The sequence below is a fragment of the Aegilops tauschii genome, chromosome 7 (assembly GCF_002575655.3).
Source record: "Aegilops tauschii subsp. strangulata cultivar AL8/78 chromosome 7, Aet v6.0, whole genome shotgun sequence".
Lineage (NCBI taxonomy): Eukaryota > Viridiplantae > Streptophyta > Magnoliopsida > Poales > Poaceae > Aegilops > Aegilops tauschii.
In genome coordinates, this window is record NC_053041.3 from 195,860,148 (window position 1) to 195,880,740 (window position 20,593).

General features: G+C 43.4%; 1 long non-coding RNA gene and 1 pseudogene across 2 annotated transcripts; one reads left to right on the top strand and one right to left on the bottom strand.

The window, feature by feature from the left end:
• The first annotated feature begins 550 nt into the window (after window positions 1–550).
• LOC120968034 (uncharacterized) lies at window positions 551–5,224 on the top strand. 2 transcript variants are annotated; one of them, XR_005762025.3, is made up of 3 exons: window positions 551–1,203; window positions 1,273–4,484; window positions 4,603–5,224. It is a non-coding gene; the product is annotated as an uncharacterized lncRNA (long non-coding RNA). The 2 variants fall into 2 exon arrangements; XR_006666681.2 differs by having other exon boundaries at window positions 551–4,484; window positions 4,603–5,166.
• Window positions 5,225–10,850: 5,626 nt separating this feature from the next.
• On the bottom strand, window positions 10,851–13,598 carry LOC123494897 (protein FAR1-RELATED SEQUENCE 5-like; annotated as a pseudogene).
• Window positions 13,599–20,593: the final 6,995 nt, after the last annotated feature.

Here is a 20,593-nt window from a genome sequence, read left to right on the forward strand (position 1 = left end):
CTCCCTGTTTGTGTGCTGCCATGGAGCAAGTCTTAAATCTCCCTGTTTGGTGTCGCTGGACTGCGGGCAAGAAATTAAACCGCTTCATACTAGCTACTGCTAGGCAGACCAGATTGCAGACCTGCTGCACCAAAATTGCAAACCAACAGAACATATTTTCTGATACAACAATACGAACGAGGGAAAAGAATCCATGAAAAGACATCACCGGGATCTTTGTGTGTGGGAATATAAAAAAGAATAATTAAACACAATAATCCATTAAGGGCCGCATATATGCACTAGTAGTACTAGCACCAGACCACTTTGGATTTGACGGTCTACACAAGGGTTAGAATACAGCAAAGCTAAAGCCAACTAGTAGTAGCACATGAGCGCGCAGATCATGAAGGACAAGCCATTAAGTATAGCTTAATTAAATAATAAGGATGAAGGAGGATGGAATCTCCCTGTGCTGCCGCCGATGTGAGCTCCTGTTGGCTGGCCCACCCTAGAGACAGATCTACATGGGCAGTACGCTCTGCGTGGTCTCCTCGGCTGGGTCGCCGGCGCTTAGATCACATTTTTTGGTTGGCCCATGTAGCGAGTCTGCCAAGTTTACACTGCTGGTTTACAAGCGCGTTTCATTAGATCCTTTACGGCACGCAAAGGTAGTTCGGATCCGATGTATCACCAGACGACGGATACAATGGCTGCTGCTGAGATTTTTACACCGTCAGCCGGCCCCTCCCCAGGCCACCGCCACACCGGCCATCCCCAGCCCTCGCAACGAGCAGCCAGAACGGTGCGGGATCCGGCCGCCACGGGCACCCAGCGAGGCCGCCGGCAGTGGATCCGGCCACCGCGGGCGGCGTTGCTACTAGTCTGCATCGACTCCTGCAGCCACTAGTCTTCTCCACCTTCTCTCCTGATCTGTTCTCCTCGACGACCACGGAGGCGCACCTGCCATACCTCATCGGCGGACCACACCACCCACACGCCGACAACTCCCTCAGGCGTCCAGTTCATCGGAGGTTCGTTTGTGCTCGGCGTGTCGTGCTTCCAGATCCCTCGAGCAGTTCGGCGACGCTGAGGTGCAGCTTTGGCATTGTGGGATGCAGTTCCGTGCACATCTCCATGCAGTATGGGGCAATGGCTTGGTCTCCAGCAAACTCCCACCTCGCATCTCTAAATTCCAGCAAGCATCACACTTTGCATTCCCAGGTTCTGCTAGAGAGGCTCAGTTGTGTTTATTGTGTTGTGGATTTTCACTGACTTTGTTTTGTTGTGAAGTTCGCAGATTCTGCTAGAGAGGTTCACTGTCTTCTGTGCATTCCCAATACGGTGGTTTTTGTTCCTTGCGAGGATGGTCGTGAGACTGTCGTGCAGTACGCCGAACCATAGTGTGAGGTTCACCGGGTGCATGACTGCAGTGCAGTTTTCTCTAGTGCAAAAAAATTGCTAAATTTGGAATAGTGGACGGCAGTGTGTGTGTGTCAGTGTAGTTTGGCTCCAGTTTTGGGTGCTCCTCTGGTGCGGCGTTGGCCAGTTTGGGAGGCCACGGGAAAGAAAACTCGGGTGTGTTGTGTAGTTCGCTAGTCTCCCATCTGCAGTACCCATGTCTTCAGTAAATTTGTTTGAAGACAGACAAAAAAATGTAGTCCACTCCATTTGTGTAGCACCTCGTTACCCCTCTATATGAAGTGCAATTTGTTTCATGTGTCTCAAAATTCAGTCGACTACGTCAACACTTGCACTGCGTTTGGTCCTCGGATATGATTTACTTTTAAGAGTGATGTTGTACACTTGCGCCCAACATGAAAGTGTGATTTTTTAAAACTAAACAACAAGATAGCAATGAGGTTCACTTCGACATATGTCGCGGTTCATTTGCCCTTGTCTCTGTGGTCCACTCTCGTTCATAAAAATGTTCAGAAAATACAACAAAAACTCACAAAAAACTCGTGTGAGATAGTTTACGTCCGACAAAAGAAATCTTGAAGTTCACTTGACTGTCTGATGCAGTGCGGTTTTCAGTCTAAAAACAGTGCGGGTTTCTTCCTCGTCTTCAAAAATTTACGTCCCACAAAAAAGAAATCATGCAGTCCGCTAGTCCGTCTGATGCAGTGCGGTTTTCAGTCTAAAAGCAGTGCGGGTTTCTTTCTCGTCTTAAAAAATTTACGTCCCACAAAAAAGAAATCATGTAGTCCGCTAGTTCGTCTGATGCAGTGCGGTTTCCAGTCTAAAAGTAGTGCGGTTTTCTTCCTCGTCTTTAAAAATTTACGTCCCACAAAAAAGAAATCACGCAGTCCGCTAATCCGTTTGATGCAGTGCGGTTTTCAGTCTAAAATCAGTGTCGTTTTCTTCCTCGTCTTCAAAAATTTACGTCCCATAAAAAAGAAATCATGCAGTCCGCTAGTCCGTCTGATGCAGTGCGGTTTTTAGTCTAAAAGCAGTGCGGTTTCTGTCTGATGAGGTACATGCGACGATTTGGTGTCGCGAAAAAATAGTCTCTGCATTTCGTTAAAATCAAAATTGCTCTTAAACCGCAAGGAATCAAAGAGAGTGTTCTACATGAGAAAGTTACATCTCATCGGTATCTTTCCAATGGCGTATAATTTGAATTATTTCGACAAGCGGTTTGTAAAAAATTCTTGAAAAACAGTCGCTGCCTCTCATCGTCAGCCACACGATTTTCAAAATTAACTAAAAACCGTAAGGAATCTCAAAACCATTTCAACATATGAAAGTTGCGCCTCGTCCGTAGCTTTCCAACGGCGTATCACACGTCTCGTTTCGACAAACGGTTCAAAAACTGGAGCGAAAACAGTATGAAAATTGCAAAAATTTCGAAAAAACAGAATTCCATGATTTACTAAATTTAAAACTGCTTTTAAACCGTAACGAATTAGAAAAAAATAATAGATATGAAAAAGATACGCCTGATATCTTTCCAACAGTGTATCATTTGCTTAGTTGGTTCGCTGGTATAGCAGGGAACCAACGCGGCTAAAAAAAACTACCCTGTCCCACCTCCCACTCCCACGTCCTCCACCTCTCTTTCCCACCCCGCACCCATCCATGAATCTCCGCCGACCATGCCCGCACCTCCAACTGCAGCGCCGGCCACCTCCCCCAGACCCGCCGCCAGGCTCCTCCCGTGGACCCTCCGCCGGTCACCTCCATGTGCATAGTCTGTGGATCACGCCATTCGCCGCCACCCTCCCTGGATCTCACCGCCACCTCCGCGTGCCTCCGCTCCCTACCGCCGGCGATCCTCCTCCAAACGTCCACCGCCCTCCCCTCAACCACCTCCCCGCCACTAGGTGCGTCGCCGCCAGGCTCCCGCGCCCCGGACGCCGGAGGCCCGGGATCCGGCTGCCACCATGCGGCGCCGCGACCACCTGCCTCCTACCCCGGCCTACCAGGCTCCCCGCGCCGGCACCTACACCCTGTGTCCAGTGGCCACTGCTCGGCGTCGCCCCGTTCTTCTCCAAATCCGCGTCAGAGTCGTGGTGTGCACTGCTCCCTTCCCAGTCGCACCACCTTTGCTGTCAGCAGAGGCCGCTGCCTCGATTTGTCCAGCGAACCTAGTGCACTTGCTGCTGCCACACCTGTTGTTGCTACCAAAAATGGCTCAGGACACCAGCTCTGATCCGTCGTACATGCCCTAATCCACCCGCGGGATCTGCCTCCTGCCTTGGCATCTCTAGTACGTGACCTGCTCCGGCACCTCTGATCGACCTTCCCTGTCGTCTCTTGCTTGAACGTGTGAACTTCTGCTGCTCCTCCATGTAAATCTGCCTACTGCACTACTACGGTTGCTCTATGTTGTGCCGTTTTGCTGGTTGAAGTTGTTGTTATTTGCTAGCTTTGTCATAGGCTACTGCACTTGGAGCTTGAAAATCAATTTCATTGGTTATGTGTGTGCTTGGAGTGACAACACTAGGCCATAGAAAAAATGGATGCTCCTCGACTACTAATCCCATGGCTACCTCAGCTCTACTCGTTCAGGCGACGGGTAACTCTGATGTTTGTTTCTACAATATTGTTTGCAAGTCAGTATTGTTGGTATGTATGCTTCTATGTTGTTGATCTTAGTATGTCAAAGAAGAATCGTGAATGATTGGGTCTACATCTGCATAAAAGAGAGTCCCTTTCCGAGTTTTGATTCGTTAATTAATTTCATGCGTATGTTGCTAAAAAAGAATTAACCGTGTAGAATGTGAAAAACTGAGATTAGAGTTGTAGTTTTTCTGCTGATTTTTTGACCATGTTTCTTGGTTATCAAGTAAGTGTTCTTCGTTGTTTTCATCAATTTCCTAATTGATGGAAAAGCTTGCTGCTACTCGCTTCCAGTGTTGTGTACTGTGCTCCTGCTCTCTAATGTACTATCTGAAGCTTGTACAGCGTGCCAGAGCAAAAAATAGGAAGGCACTAATCTGAAGTTCAGATATGATAAAGAAAGAAGTCGTGCGACCTTGGATCTAGTGATTTTCCACGAGGTAAGTTGCAGCAAAAACTCTGCTTAGATTTCAAATTTATGAAGTATCAGACTATAATAGTTCCATCGATTTCAGTGAATGAGCAGCACGTTTCTGAACATTGCTTTTTCACCCGCAGCTATGGCCCCTTTCCCTGATGCATAAACGCGGACGACCGCCCTGCAACGTACCTCTTTCTCCCGCTGCTCCAGCAAGCAAGCTCCCAGCGTCGCACCTCCAGCCTGCGACCTTCCCTTCTGCCACCTCTCCACCGACTGTTGCTGCCTCCTGGCCATATGAATGGCGTTGCCGAAGTCCACATTGTACCACACCAGCAGGACAACTCCTACAGGTCGTGCCAATCGTCTTTCTTCCACCGTCCATGGTCGCCATCGCCGTCAATAAAGTTGTACTCGATCCATGTGTAATATGTTTGCAGTACGCGCTTGATGCATTTGATCGCCTCATGCAGTGCTCCAGGGAAGTAGCCGGAGGCAGGAGCTAGCTGCACACTCGCTGATTTTGGCATAGCCTAGTGGTTGTTAACCAAGCTAAGCAGGTCATGTTTGTGTCAGCTAGAAGTACTAGTGTGAGGCGTTATGTAGAGTGATTTTCTTATGGGTTTGAGTGAGTTAGATGTACCAGGATGGGAGATGCGAGTGTTCTTTACTTGTGAGTTTATCATAATTGTTGTTACCGTGTCTTCAGGGACTACTACTAACACTATACAGATACTAGAAAAAAATGTTAATGTTCAATTATGACAGACTAAAAATATATTCAGTTGATCAGACTTAAAATAGAGTAGTTTGATGTACATATACATATTTTTGGATATTCCATGTTTCTAAAAAACAAACCAAGAAGATTAAATTAAAGAAAGCAGAGCAGTCCGACGTTTATTTAAAAAGATTAGTTTCATGTTCATAAAAAATAGAATAACATCAAATAAGAAATAATAAAGAACTTCAATGTGTACAAAAAAAGATTTATCCATTTTAAAAATAGAGAAGATCACTTTCGCATCCATCGTGCCGCCCCTCACCCCCCTCCCCAACCATCATCCCTCACTAGCACTCCCTTGTTTGTAAAAAATATATGAGAAAGGATTGTCCCCATTTCAAAAAGAAACTAGAGGTTCAAAGTTAAAAAATAGAGAAGTTCACTGTTTATTACAAAACTAAAAAGGCCAAACTAACAAACAGAGCATTCCAAAAGGATTATAGAAAATAGGTTTTCATCGATACAAGAAAACTTAGAAGTTCAAATTTAAATAACGGAGAAGTTCATTGTTTATTAGAAACTCAAGAAGGTCAACTAAAATAAATAGAGCAGTACAGATTTTTATATATATAATGGGTTTTCTTCATTTCTTAAAAAAACTAGAAGTTCAAATTTAGATAACAGAGCGGTTCAGTATTTATTACAAACTAGGATTTTCCTCGTTACTAAATAATTAAACCAGGAGTTCAAACCAAAAAAAGAGAGTAGTTCGAAATTGAAAAAAGGATTTTTCTTGTTTTCTATGAAATCTAGAGGTTTAAATTCATAAAATCGAGAAGTTCAATGTTTATTACAAAATCAAAGAAGGTCGAATTAAAAAACCAAAGAAGTCCAAAAATTTTATAAGAACGGATTAAAAGAATCAAATTTTTCCTAAGAATAAAACTAAGAAGTTCAAATTAAATAATAGAGAAGGTCAAAGTTTATAAAATAACTCAAATTTGTGTTCGGGAGAGCAAAAACAAAGAAGTTGAAATTAAATTAGCAAAGCAATTCAAACTTTATACAAAAACATATTTATCCCATGCCTAAAGAGTAAAAGCCAAGAAGTTCAATTTTTTAAGAGAGAGCAGTTCAAACATTTGAACAAAAATTGATTCTACCAAGTTTCTTAAAAATACGTGACAGAAGTTAAAGGTGAAAACAATGGAAAGTTCAACTACTACACAAAACGCATTTCAGATAAGAATATAAGAATAGAAAACTAAAAGCTTAAAAGGTTTGTGGCAAGAAGTTCACGTGCTCCTCCCGGTGAAGGTCAAGATCTCTAGTGCGAGATATCCGACCTTCAATTAAATGTAAAAAACAGGCAAAAAGACATTGTTTTTGCCATTTTTAAAACTGCTATCAAACGACAATGAATTTGTATTTTCTATCTACATGAAAAAGTTGCTTCTATTCATAAGCTTTCCAACGGTATATTATATGCTACATTCCGATGTATGGTTTAAAAGTTTCATGTATACCAATTAAAACACATTTTTATGTATTGAAAAATTCTTTTGAACCGTCAAGAGTATGAAAAAATGATTGACATGGAAAAGTTGCGTGTTTTCAATAGCTTTCCATCGGTATATCAGTTGCTCAATTCCGGTAAGTGGTTGGAGAGTTACGGGTAAAAACAACACGTGAAAAACAGAGTGAAGTTCAAAACGAACTGCTCCAGAAGTTCAACCTCTTCACGAAGTGCATTTGCGAAGACTCTGTTTTTCCGATGAAGGCATAACGCATGATCTTAGAAATTCAGATTGATAACTGCCAGAAGTTAACGTACTACACGGTGTACATTTTGTATTAAAAAAAGAATGAAAATGCAAAGCCTAAAGTTTTGTTGCTAGAAGTTCAAGTGCTCGGCCCGAGAAAGTTCAAAAATTCTTGTGAGAGGGGTTGAAAAAAATACGTGACAGAAGTTCAAGGTGAAAACAACGAGAAGTTCAAATACTGCAAAGAATGCATTTTAGGTGAGAATAAATGTATAGAAAAATAAAACCTTAAAAGGTTTGTTGAAAGAAGTTCAAGTGCTCAGTCCGGGGAAGTTTAAAAATTCTTGCGAGAGAGGTACACCTTGTATTTCCATGTTCGATTTTTTCCGTATAAAAATCGAATACAATTCTTCACTCAAAATATAAAAAGGTGAAGTTCAAATTGAAATAACAAAGAAGTTCGGAGTTTATAAAAACGTAGGATTTACCTGTTCAAAAAATAAAAAACACAACGCCATTTTTTGCACTTTTAAAAACAACTCATAATCCAAAAAATGGTTGCTAGAAGTTCAATTGCTCAGCGAGGAAAAGTTCAAAAAATTCTTGTGAGAGAGGTTCACCGTGTATTTAGATGTCCAAAATACATAAAAAAAATATATGTTTTTTTGTGTTTTAAAATAGTTCTCTCAAACGAGAGAGAAGTTCAAAGTGATAATAACCGAAGTTTACGTACTACATGGTGTGTATTTCATATAAGAAAAATACAATAAAGTGAAACAGAGTGAAGTTCAAACAGACATGTCCCAGAAGTTCAACTACTTCACGCAGTGCAAAAAACAGCACATCGAAAAACAGCACGTAAAAAACAGAGCGAAGTTCAAACAGACATGTCCTAGAAGTTCAAGTACCTCACGTAGTGCAAAAAACAGCACTTCAAAAACAGTGTGAAGTTCAAACATACATGCCCGAGAAGTTCAACTACTTCACGCAGTGCATTTCCATTCGCGATGAAGGCAGAAATCATGATCTCGTCATTTTCTAATTTACTTCAAAATGGTAGGAATATCATTTGTGTAAGTTCAAGTCCTCAGTCGGAGAAAGTTAAAAAAATTATTGTGAGAGAGGTTTGTACAAAAGAAATATCATTTGTGTGACATTGACGAATGTATGAGGAAATTACAAACAAAAATACGTCACGGAAGTTCAACGTGAAAACAGCAGGAAGTTCAACTACTACACTAAATGAATTTCAGATGAAAAACTTTTAAAACGTCGCGAGTATGAAAAAATGATCAACATGGGAAAGTTGCGTGTTTACAGCAGCTTTCCATCGGTATATCACTTGCTCAATTCCGGTGAGTGGATGGAGAGCTGCGAGCAAAAAAATCCCGTGAAAAACAGTGTGAAGTTCAAGTTCACACGCCGAGAAGTTCAAGTTCTTCACGCGGTGCATTTTTTACGAATCTGTTTCACGATAAAGGCAGAACGTATGATCTCGCTATTTTCAAAATTACTTGAAAACGGCTAGGAATCAGAGAAAACCATCTACATGAAAAAGTTTTGCATTTTCTGTAGCATTTCAACGGTATATTTTCTCCCCATTCCGATAAAGTTTGTAGAAATTACGGCGAAAATACGTTTTTAGACATTTTCAAAATTGACATAAAACCGTAATGAATTGGGAGAAACAATATATACCAAAAAGTTTCACATTTGTTCAAGCGTTGCAACGCCATATCATTTGCTGCATTCAGACGTACGGTTAAAAAATAGATCAAAAATACGAACTCGGTGGAACTTGTACCGTTTTCAAAATTACTCTTAAACCGTTCAAAATTAGAAAAAACTTTGGATTATTGGTGTCCATAGCGAATTTTCATAAGCTTTCCAACGCCATATCATTTGCCTAAATTGGATATTAGTTTAGAAATGGCATCAAAAATACGAACCCGGCTGTTCGGTTTGCGAAATTATACGATTTTCCAAATTACTCTTTAACCATAGGGAATTAGAGAAAACTTTCCACATGTGGAAGGAGCGGTTTTGCAGCAGCTTTCCAACGCCATATTATTTGACTCATTCCGATAAATGGTTTAGAAATGCAATCGAAAATACGATTCACGTTTTTTGTATGAAGAAAAAACGGTTTTCAAAACTGCTCTTAAACCGCTTACGTTTTGCCAAAAATTTAACTTGGGTCATGATACTGGTGTCCATAGCTTTCCAACGGTATATCGCAAGCCCCATTTGGGCAATGTTGGCGGAAGTTCAACCTAGCACAGGGGGAAGTTCAGGTCAAACAACTCAGGCAATAAAATTGCAAAAAACACAATTTCATCACGACCTGAGAGCAAAATCCGCCAACGAGCGAGATTCCTATTTAAAACGGGCATTTAGTTGCTAAAATCATTTGAAGATTACACTTACATCATATAGAACATGACTGACCAGAATAATTCGTGTGGGGAGACACAGTTGCGAAGATAGCCCGAAAGTCGGGTTCCTACATAGGGAAGTTCAGGCGTGTAACTCAGGAAGTTCATGTTGTGATCAGAATAATATTATGATCCTGTGATCAGAATAGTGTTTATATATATAGTCATATCTAGTGCATCCGAGATAGTTGGTGCATCCGTGTATCCGTCGACTCCTCAGCCGGCCGATTCACATCTCATGTATGGGATCAAAATCAACATAATTTTGCAGAAACACGCCCGCCGCCTCTCCAAGTCCAGTCAGCTAATTTGGTAATAACCCCCTCCGCTAATCACACTTCTAAATCCCTTATTCCCTGTTCGTCTCCCTCCCAATCTGGATCTTCTCATCCAATCACTCCATGGCGGCGGCTTGGGTGAATCCTTCCACGGCAGCCACACTTGGCATGTCCGCCTCGAATGGCTCCAAGGCCCTGTTGATTGCTTCGACGGAGTTCGCGCTTCACCTGCCTCCGAGTCTGTCCGCCCCAAATCGCTCCACGGCCTTGGTGATCCTTACGACGGCCGCGGCGTGATCCGCCATGTCTGGCCTACCTTCGTGCCCGCCCGCATTCTTGTCGGTTCCCGATGCCAAGTTGGCGACCGGCCACAACCTGCGCACCATCCAGTCCACTGCGTCCACATGCAGCGGTTGCTCCTCTGCCTGCCGATGTTATCTACTACCTGCAACAAGAGGCTCGACATGTGGCCGGCAACACTCCATAGCAAACAAGGATCACATTTCTAGATTTTCTTGTTCATGTTGAATGTATCTAGTACTTGGCTATGTGCAGATTGTAGCTTGCGAGCTCATCCATTGAATTGTTCTTTGTTAAATGTGTGTATAGCTTCAGACATCAGAATGTGAATTGTACATTGCCGTGTCGTATTGTTTTTCAGAGACAAGTGAATTTAGCTTGTTCCTGCTGATTTGAGGTATTCTGCAATACATGATGTAATACAGCTGATCCAGGGCAACAATATCAGCTGGTGCTTGAGCATTCCTCGTGATTTTGCATTCCTATGTTTCTTTGACATATTCAGTTATTCACAAACAAGAACATGTTGCTGCTGCAAGCTTACAAACAAACCACCGTTTATTTTCTGTTCGTGAATAATATTGTTGAGGCTGATGTGGGTTTGCAAGCTGAGTTCTTCCCTGGTTACTACAATATAAATGGATGATGGCTCACAGGCTAACAAAGATTATTTTACATGTATTCTCCTACATGGTAGATGATGATCTTTGTACAAAAAATAGATCATGCTTAAGGTTTATGTGAACATAATGTAACATGGTGCCCCTGCTGCTTCATACACTCTATTAATTAAAAATCAATTCAGAGAAAATAAGAGGGAGACAGTTCAAGAAACTCAATTTTCCATCCATCGCAAGAATTCAATATATCAAGGAAATAATATTAGTATCTCACTAATACAAATTCATGTTTTTCAACAGACTGAGAGCCATCACGGAGCACCACTTGGCTTCATCTGCAGCACAATCTCAGCCCCTTTGCCTTCTTTTTTGCTAGGACAATTGCGACTATCATGAAAAACTATTTGTTTGCACGTCTTGCACAAGCGTGCAACCTTTACCTTGGCTTCCTTCTTATTATTTTTCTGTTCCTCCTCACTTATTTCCTTTCCTCTCTTTATTCTTTTGCATCTCCCCACCGTGCGAACATTAGTTGGCGGGTGTATGTCAATTTCAGTAGGAATATTGCAACCAATAAAAGCCTCATACTCATCTTGTCTAGTGTGCTTCACACCTGATGTGGGAACCATTTCATCCAAAGGTGCTTCAATATTTAATACACTCGATGTTAGAAAATCCATGCCTTCATCCGAGTGCTTGGCCTTCTGAATTAGATCTTCCAACTTGTTGCGTACAACTGAAATCTTCTTCCTCGTAGCTTCATTCAACGAATCGGTTGCCTTCTCTTCTATTAAATTCCCATGCTCATCATACACATTCTCCCTGTAAATAAAATTATATAATGTCAGCCATTTGGTTTTCAATTAGAATATCAATTGCATAAATTTTGTATACCTTTTGCACCGTTTCTTCCATCTTTTCATAATGTAGTACGATGGAAGTTCATTTTGATTTTCAGCCCTCAACACCTGCATGATATGGCGGCACGGGATTCCAATTGTTTCAAATAACTTACATGAACAATGAGTTATCATGGTTGTGGTGTCACACTGAACTTCCCTAATCCTATGGGATCGACCTCTCAATGTCACTATTTTTAGTGTTCCATCTTGTGCAATGCCTTGGATGCAACAATGGTCTCTTGCTGCAACAATCTCTTTCTGAAATTTCTCAAACACCTCATATGTAAACACATCTCTACCTTGTTTCTCCATTTACCATGGTGTCAATAGTTGCGGGGTTGTATGAATGCTTGAGTTGTCAGCAATCAACTCTTCTTCTCGTTGGCATTCTAATGCCGTGTCAAACCTAAGCCAGAACTCAACCAAAGCAAGCTTACGATGAATAAAATGGTTAAAAATGAATTTGCACTTTCAGACCTTGAAGTGGTTCGGAGAATACCCGCCAATGGTATGTCCATAAAGTAAGCTGGTATCCATGACTCGCGAATGCTAAACCTTTTAACCAGCCACTCATTTTCCTCCAAGCCATACTCCGTAATGACGGAATTCCATTGTGATTCAAACTCTGCTGGAGTTTCCGAACCCCATACACACGAATTCATCTTGTCCCAAAATTCAGACTCTTCTCTAATTATTGGTCCAATCTTCTCAGGAAGTTTTTCCATTATGTGCCACATACATAACCTATGCACTGTGGTCGAAAAAACTGTTTCAATCGCATTCTTCATGCTAACAGCTTCATCAGTTATAATGAGTCTAGGTGCTACCCCTCCCATTGCTGTAAGGAAGGTCTCAAATAACCAAACATATGACTCAGTCTGCTCATTGCACAAGAATGCCGCACCAAAAAACACACTCTGTAAGTGATGATTGACCCCTGTAAATGGTGCAAAGATCATGTCGTATTGATTAGTGGTGTAAGTAGAATCGAAAGATACCACACCATCACCCCCAAAGTGACTATAGTTTTTCCTACTCATGGCATCTGCCCAGAAAACATACATTAAGTTCCCCTCTTTGTCAACAACAAAATCATAGAAGAAAGCTGGATTGACTTCTTGCTTTCTAGCTAGCTGAGCGACAAACATTTGAGCATCGGCGTTCCTAATTTTAAGCCTGAGGTCACGGTAGTAGTTTTGCAGGTCCCTCTTGCTGCATCCAACATACGGAAACCCACCTTCGCTGACTTGAAGGAGCCTGTACGCCTGGCATGTACCTATGCTTGCTTTGTGACATGTGTACAACATATTTTTTGCCCTCTCATTAACTTTACGATTTGATCTGATCAAGTGACGTTTATCAGGTGATACAAGGCCATGGCTATGGTGCCCAACCCATGATTGTATCTTGTAGGTGTTGTCGCCACACAACTTGACGAAGATATGTGCATCACAACCGCATCGTGTGGTTGTATTCTTACGGCTTTTCTTTGATTGGTTTGATGGGTCTTTAATCTCCTTGTTCTTCTCAGTCCTAAATCCTTCCCTGCTGCACATGAAACGCTTTGTCTGAACCACTTCTTTGTTCAACTTTTTCTGTTGTCCGACACGAACTCCAAAACCCACATGATGTGCATACGACTTGTAGAACTCCTCCACAGCCTCAAGCCCTTCAAATGTCATCCCTACTTTAGGCTTCAATTTTTCATCGCAACTCGGCATAAAAGACGAGCACTGAAACATAAATAATGAATCACAATAATCATCATTATGCATAAATCTCTGAACTGGTAAGAAGCATGGTGAATCATAGTTTATCACACTCACGAATAGGGGAATGCTTTCTTTCTTTCTTGGCGTAGTAAATTCGCGCTCATTCATTTGAGTTTGCAAGCTTTTACCTGATTTTGTAGCTGCACATGCATCAACACGGTTATTCTCTAGAAAAGTACGCATGTACACCATAGACAAATAATCATCAGGGTCATACACAACATGGTTGGATTTTACGGATGTTACCTGAAGATCCATCCACCATACTGAAGTTCGGTTCATATTCTGCAGCACTAGTATTTTCAACAGACGTAGCAGGGCAAGTGAGATGGGCCACACCATGGCTAGATGCAGAGGCACACCGATGGTCAACACTTGAATTATGGATCACCGTTGATGCATGTTCAACATCCTTAACAGTAGAAGCCGCCGTGACGATCTGTGGCAGCTTATCACGTGATGAGAATTTTTCCACGAAGCTGATGGGGAGTTCGGAGATGCATCCCGTCGTGGCCGTCGCTGAGATCGCCAGGGCAGACGAAATCCGCCGTGGCGATTGTGCCTGCGGATGCATGCTGCCGCGGCCGATGCCCTCGTTGGGATGGAGGTTGCGGCCGTGATTAGGGATTGGGAGGGAGACGAACAGGGAATAAGGGATTTAGAAGTGTGATTAGCGGAGGGGGTTATTAGCAAATTAGCTGACTGGACTTGGAGACGCGGCGGGCGTGTTTCTGCAAAATTATGTTGCTTTTGATCCCATACGTGAGATGTGAATCGGCCGACTGAGGAGTCGACGGATACACCACCTATCCCGGATGCACTAGATATGACGCCTATATATATATATATATATATATATATATATATATATATGTATATATATATGGCTTCTGCACAACATCTCCATCATCATTATCCGTACATCCTACGCAGGTGAGTTAGGATGCACTTGATCCCAGAAAGGTATCTATCCTTCAAACCAGAGGAGTGCTTCAAACTAACAACAATACATAATATCCAACCAAAGAGGGTCATGCTACAGCAGCAGGATACATGGCTCAATCTAGATAACAGTACAAATCAAGTTGTGCATATTTGCTGTTGGCATGAACCACATCGCCACATGTCGGGTTTGCAAAAGCCATCCATTGCATGGAAGCTTGATGCCTTTCACACACGGAAGATTATCTGGCAACAAGCTGTGTCGACAAATCTCTGGATATGGTGATTCATGAAACCCATGGTATGATGTGTAAACACAGTTCCCCCTGGCGAATGGAAGTTGCATAGCACAGTAATCCTCGCTGGTGATATGATCGATGATTGGTTGGATGATCGGATAATTGAGCCCGAGGAACATGGAGTGGTTGCCGAGGCTGTAGACCCACCTCCAATTGAATACGCCTGGCCCAACTGAGCTGGGATCTTTCTCGAACACGAAGCATCCATAGCCATCAATGTCACGTATGCCCCATGCATTGTACTGCATGTGGTTTGATGTAATGGTTTGGTCAATTTGGTACGTGCAAATGAGCATCAAATGACCGTCGTCAGCTGAACGAGCGATAAACCACCACCCATCGGCTAGTATGATTCCAGGTCCTGGAATCATGAAGGCCAGCGCATTTGCGTCTGCTGCAACAATTCAAATTGGAGACCAAAAGGAAAAAAAAATAAACAATCATGTTCAGAGTATGTGTGGAATTAAGATTACTATAACAGTGACACATATCATAGATAGAGAATTGCAATGTCGTGGTCATAATCATACCCCAAGTTAAAAAAATAAGCCAATGGCTTTCATATTCTAGCAATATATCATGGTTCAAAACATCATGTAACAACGAGAGGAAAACATATATAACAGGGCCTACTCATATTCTACCATAGCACTTACTACTGTTCTCATATCAACTCTAAGCAATAACATGCGTTGTTATAAAAATCTTGGAAATGAGAGTAACATATAGCAATCATGAGGTTATATTCATAATATCTATTCTAACAATCATTAGATGCCAATTATTCTCATATCAACTCTAACAATAACATGTGTGGTCATAAAAATCTAGGAAATGAGAGGAACATATAGCAATGTTGTGGTTATAGACATACTATATATATTCTAAATTTGTAACAATGAACAGGCAGTCGTATTCATAAGGTAAAGATGAGATGAGATAGAACAATTACACGACGATGGATTCCACCAGTATAGGCAGCCAATTTGTGCGTCGACCGTGTAAACAGTGCCATCATGCACTATAGCATCAGACAGAAATATTGGCTCAAGAGGATTGACGATGAGCCATAACCATGTATGGCGACCGGATTCCAGATAGACTAATCCCATGTTGAAGATGGCAATGAGCTTGTAATCCATGTAGTCTTCTGATGGTGTGGGCACTTCGCAGATTACAACCTTCAACAAACAGAGGTCGAGCCAAAAGCTCGACGCGTCTCGTGCGTAGTAGGCATGAGTGTCCGGCGGGCCGCAAGTCTCGATGGCGGCGGTATCCAACGATGGAACGGTGAACTCTCGCTGGGTGTAGATATCCACAAGACGCCACGGACTACCGGATTGGTGGATGAGGACGATCCAGTGGCCTTCATGCCCGCCCAGTAGTGGACGCGCATGAAGGACAGGTGGACGGGTAGTGGTAGCATGTCGAGGGGCACCACGGCAACCTTCGTAGGATCGTCAAGTCGGTGTCTGGGCCACCTGCGAGGATCGGGCATCAGCAAGCAGGGTGTCTTGAAAAGAGCCGGCCAGTTGCAGACGAGTAGACGGTACAAAGACACCGAGCATGCGGCTAGACGGACGGTGCTGAGCAGGTCCATACGATTACAGATCTGCTGCAAGAGAACATCGGGGAGGGAAATCCAATCACAGCTTTGCGTGTCAGTCGGTTTTGCCATAGGGTTTTTTAGGGCGCTGAGTGACTGGGGTTTTCAGTGCCTGCGAGCCAGCGGGGAAGTGGATTCGGGCAGGCGAGCGAAGAAGATAGCGTGTGTGGTTGAGCAGTGAGCGGGGGGATATGGTACGCACGAGCTACCAAGGAAGATGGCACGGGCGGGCGAGCAGTGAGCGGGGGGAAATGGTGTGCGGCCGACGATGGGGAAGAGGGGAGTAAGAAGAAGAGAGGAGGAAGAAGAGTGAAAGACGGGGAAGAAAGTGCATTAAATCTCAATTCTACTAGTACTACTACGAGGATATACCGTCCTTCAGAGTGTAAATAGTTACGCCTATGACATGTGGGTCTACCTCAAGAGGGCCCATATGTCAGTTAATGGAGGAGAGAGGTGCGTAGTCGTATTTGCGGAAGCGTGCTCCACTGGCAAACATGATGGCAGTACTGGGTAAGGCTGATTTAGTAACACCAACACACTAGTTCAGCTTATTAATTAAGTGTCCTATCTGCTGTAGCGTGTATTGTCACTTCACTGTGAAGACTAGTTGAATAGTTCTCTCTGACCGAGATGGGGAATAATGGATCGCGAAGACCTCCTATCTACAGTATCCCTATGCCTGTACGCTCAGGACCCTCTCAATGCTCCTCCTTATACAGGTGCTAAGGTTGCCATGTAGGCAAAAGTTTGGTGTGGCAAGGTAATTAAGAGGAGAGAGATAAGTGTGGTGACCCCAGTACTAAGCGCGAGAACCTAGACAAAAGACTTAAATGGAATAATCCCACCAATGCATGCAGAACTTTAGTTACAAAATCATTAAATAAAGGATGCTTAGCATTGGCCAAGGCACCCAGCGCCAATAATGCAGGAGTACTAGTACTACCTCCTTTCCGGTTTATAGGGCTCAATTCAAAAATCTCATCAACCAAGGTAGATGGTGAGTGGTGGAATAATTTTTGTAGTTTGCAAAAACACTCAATTAATGCACTCGTTTTCCTCAAAAAATTATGTTTACCAATGCATTAATTTTGTGTCAAACTTTGACCATCTACTCCCTCCATCCAGGTGAATAAGTCATCTTTGGTTGTGCACCGTGACCAAGGAGGGAAAAACAAGGGAACTTAATGTTTATTTGCTACTCCCTCCGTCCCTAAATATAGTCTTTTTAAACATTCAAATGGAATACAACATACGGATGTATGTAGACATATTTTAGAGTGTAGATTCACTCATTTTTCTCCGTACGTAGTCACTTGTTGAAATCTCTAGAAAGACAAATACTCCGTATTTGGGAACACAGGGAGGCTTTTACTCCGTATTTGGGAACACAGGGAGGCTTTTACTCCGTATTTGGGAACAGAGGGAGTATCACCATATGGAGGGAACAGAGGAAGCTTGAAATATGAACATGTCAATGGGAGGGAGTAAAAGCCTCATGCATGCATGCATGCAACATGCAACACTCACACGTACACATGGACGCAAGCAACACTCACGCACCCATGCGGCACACAACACACGACGCAACACATACGCTCACACTCAAGTGCTCAACCTACTCCCTACGTCTGTGAAAGACTGTACATCTAGAGATTTACACACTGACCAGGGCATAATTAATGCCCAAAAGTAGCATACTTATGTGTGCATGCAACCATTGAGAGAAGAAGATTAAATGAAGGTTGTTGCATGCTGTAATTAAGGATAGACATGTAGCCTATAGCTAGAGCACAAGTTGGTGCATTAGTCAATCAATATCGATTTAGATTAAAGGCTAAATGCATTGGAAGTGTAGATGTACACTCTTTGTTTTTTAGCCGATGTACACTCTTTGTTGGAAGACCGAGGGAGTACACGTGCATGCACTCACATACACAGCCAGGGTGGTTTGCGCGCAAGGGTTGGACCCCTATCGCACCTGCGTAAAGTTTTGTTTAACTGATTTCTTTGCTCTGCCAACTGACAGGTGGGACCCAGAAACCAGGTGACAATTTAACCAGTCAACAAAGTGCCACGTCGACTACGTGGCCGGTCAGTAGGGTGCAATACGGTGCTCTATGACGAGCTAGTGATCGTATAATCACAGCAAAACTATATATAGTGACCGTAAAGAGAGTATTGTTACATACGTTGACCGCCAGTGTATTCTTCTCGTTTCAAATTAAGCCATATTAACCAGAAAGGACACAGTATGGACTAGTACTAGTACTGCTTTGATGTGTCCCGTCAACTCGCCGAACGAGGAGAAGCTTCCTTACTACACATCTCCCTCGCCCACGCGCGCGGTGGCTCGCAGGACGAGGAGAGGGTTTTTACTACAGCGCCCTCTCCCTCTCGCTCGCCCTCGCCCTCGCGGTGGACGTGCAGCAGTTCAATCGGTCTCAGATTGCAAGAAGCATATTGTACTGTAGTATCATCATTGTTGGACCTTCCGAAGAGGCGAAAAGCCAAATGCAAGGTTCACACGAGTACGAACTGTTGAACCTCCCGAAGAGGCAAAGAGCCAAGCGCAAGGTTTTATAGGAGTTGTCGTCCTAGTAGGAGTATGCTACAACTATAGCGAATGATGCTACTGTATGATGCCGCCACGTCGCCTATATCCAAAGCTGTGCCACCTTTTTTTTCTCAAAGAGCATGTTGGAGCCCGTGCAACAACCACACAAGTTGCACGTACACATAACACATTTACTAGTAATAACTTCTGAAGGACAAATGCCGGTATGCCACAGAAGTTCATCTCCAATTCATGTGATAAATTTGTGCACGACTAGTCTACATATATTCACAGCGCTACCGTTCACAATTTACCATACCCCACTTACACGTTATAGATGGTCTACATGTCCTCCTCTAGGTTCCAGTCCCAGGTGTTCTTCATGGATGGCACGATCCATAGCGGTGGGAAATGGGAATCATTGTCACAGCTTTCTAGTCCGGTTCCACACGATGGAGACTCATCCAAGCTGAAGCGACATAATTCAGGGATAGTGTGTCCCAGCATGTCGTTCATCCGGCGGTGCGCACTGAAGACACAACCATGCTTCATGAACGGCAGGCCTTCAGTGTCGTGCACGGAAGGTGGCATCCGCTTCACAATGGTGTAGTTGTCCCCAATGAAAAACGAGTACTCTCCAAGAGTGCGCCTTGGCACCCACGTAGCATCACGGGGGTCGAACTTGGCGCCATTCATCTGGTACACGTGCATCTCAGATCTGGACACATGGTGACGTACACAGTCAAGGTCCATGCATAATAATGTTGTGCTCAAATATGGCGGCCAGTAATACTGTGTAGCAAATAGTACTACTCCGGTATAGAGGAAGTAAATAACCGGCTTATTATATATAGCCACTCTTGGCTACATGGATGAGATAGTAAGACATGGGAAAAAATGGTGGCAGCTAGTGGGTTCAAGTCTTCAAGGGCCTAGCTTAGCTATACGTGTCCTCCAAGGTAAAGAGTACTCCTACTAGTACTAGTAAGTAGTACAACAATGAAAGAGAAGGCGAGAGGGTTAAAAAATATAATACTAAATGGAATACCTGGGTAGATGGTGATGGTCCGATCGTGGTAGATTGTGTGACCATGTTGCACATCAGTGGTACCATGTGTAATGACTGCTAAGATAGTTGATCCCAATATGCCAAAGTCAGCTACAAGGTTCCAGGTTAGACCGAATCGCGGATGCAAATGCACATCCAGGATCGGCAATCTTATTTTGATCGGGGAATGACTCGTCCCTGCAAAATAATGGAGTACCGTTAGAGATGCAAATGATGGTTTGTTCATTCTGTTTGTAATCTCCCGTACCGTAGGATGGCAACCAGATGAAACAAGTCCCCTGGCTTGTCACCACGAAGATGCGGCCTAGATGGAACACGGCGTCTTCGAACGTGTAGGGGTACAAATCTGTCGCGGCCAACATGCGCTAGCCTCTGCCCTGTCTGTCCTTACTGTCTCTTGTATTGATGGCAATCCTTATGTTGAACACCGTGATGAGATAGTAATCGTTGTAGCCACGTCGCTTTGTCGGCGGGTCCGCAATTGCTATATTCTTCAATCTCATGTTGGCATCATCATACATATTCAAGCCAAGCCTGTCCGGAAGGCCGACCCCAATGGTGGAGAAGGGGTCTACGGGAACGGCCACACTGCTATGGATGTTGTGCAAAATGATGGTGGTATCCGGCCGGAGGTATGCAAGCCAATCTTCGTTGGCACTGACCCATACCTATATATAAGACGGTGGGTAGCGGAGAAATTACGGGATGGAAATGGAATAACTAAGTACTACATGATCAAACTCCATGACTGACCTGCTCATCGGACAAAATCCGTCTACCTCTCAACGTCGGCAACTCTAGCGGAGTCAACGTGCAACCATGACCATGGAGTGGTGGACTATTTGAAGGATTGTCCCATAGAAG